We start from the raw sequence: 311 nt of genomic DNA, 5'->3' as shown, positions 1-311 counted from the left end.
CTGGAAGATGGCCGCACTCTTTCTGATTACAACATCCAGAAAGAGTCAACTCTCCACCTGGTTCTCCGTCTGAGGGGTGGCTGTTAATTCTTCAGTCTTGAATTCATAGTGCCCAGTGATGGCATTGCTCTGCACTATAGCCATTTGCCCCAATTTAAGTTTAGAAATTACCAGTTTCAGTAACCGCTGAATCACTGGTTTTCTCAATAGCTGTTCAAAATGTTAATAAAAGTTTCGTTGCATGGTAGCATATTTGGTGTCTGTCGTGAAATTAATGTAGTGGCATGGGGACTCTTACTGGTTAAAACCGG

This window comes from Mirounga leonina, unplaced genomic scaffold (genome assembly GCF_011800145.1).
Source record: "Mirounga leonina isolate KUSES-001 unplaced genomic scaffold, KU_Mleo_1.0 Mir_488, whole genome shotgun sequence".
NCBI lineage: Eukaryota > Metazoa > Chordata > Mammalia > Carnivora > Phocidae > Mirounga > Mirounga leonina.
Note: the sequence above shows the minus strand (reverse complement) of the source record.